The sequence below is a fragment of the Bos indicus x Bos taurus genome, chromosome 11, assembly GCF_003369695.1.
Source record: "Bos indicus x Bos taurus breed Angus x Brahman F1 hybrid chromosome 11, Bos_hybrid_MaternalHap_v2.0, whole genome shotgun sequence".
In the NCBI taxonomy this organism is placed as follows: domain Eukaryota; kingdom Metazoa; phylum Chordata; class Mammalia; order Artiodactyla; family Bovidae; genus Bos; species Bos indicus x Bos taurus.
In genome coordinates, this window is record NC_040086.1 from 46,464,847 (window position 1) to 46,465,602 (window position 756).

The window sequence follows — 756 nt, forward strand, 5'->3', positions numbered from 1 at the left end:
CTCCGTGCTTGTAGGGAGCACGTACAGTTAATTTTTACCTGGTGGGGGTTTCAATATCTGTAAAACAGCTAAAAGAACATGAGTCAGAATATTATCCATAACCCTTAGTGAAGCGAAGTTGCTCAGTTCATGTCCTACTTTTTGTGACCCCATGGGACTGTAGCCTACCAGGCTCCTCATTCCATGGAATTTTCCAGGCAAGAGTACAAGAGTGGGTTGTCATTTCCTTCTCCTGGGGATCTTCCCTACCCAGGGATTGAACTTGGGTGTCCCACATTGCAGGCCGACGCTTTACCGTCTGAGCCACCAAGGAAGCCCAGGGAAGACATCTATAGCCCTTAAAGTGAGTGAGTGAAGTCGCTCAGTCATGTCCGACTCTTTGCGACCCCATGGACTGTAGCCTACCAGGCTCCATCCATGAGATTTTCCAGGCAAGAATACTGGAGTGGGTTGCCATTTCCTTCTCCAGACGATCTTCCCGACCCAGGGATCGAACCTGGGTCTCCTGCATTGCGGGCAGACGCTTTACCATCTGAGCCACCAGGGAAGCCCATATAGCCCTTAAGAAGAAATTAATTGTCCTAAACTTCATTTAATGGCTAAAGTGTTATTATTTTGTCATGCTTCACTGTTTTCCTTTATTTTTACATTTTTTCACTTCTCTGATTAAATTCATTCTTTGGAACCTGGGGATGATCTGTGAGGCTAAAGCTTTTCTATAAACAAGAGGCAGGCGGAGGACGTGCGAGGTTTGTC

The 756-nt window shown here is 46.6% G+C and overlaps 1 non-coding gene across 1 annotated transcript; it reads right to left on the bottom strand.

Annotated features, from left to right (window-relative positions):
• Positions 1-475: 475 nt before the first annotated feature.
• On the bottom strand, positions 476-547 carry TRNAC-GCA. The gene has a single exon. It is a non-coding gene; the product is annotated as a tRNA-Cys (tRNA).
• Between the last annotated feature and the right edge of the window lie 209 nt (positions 548-756).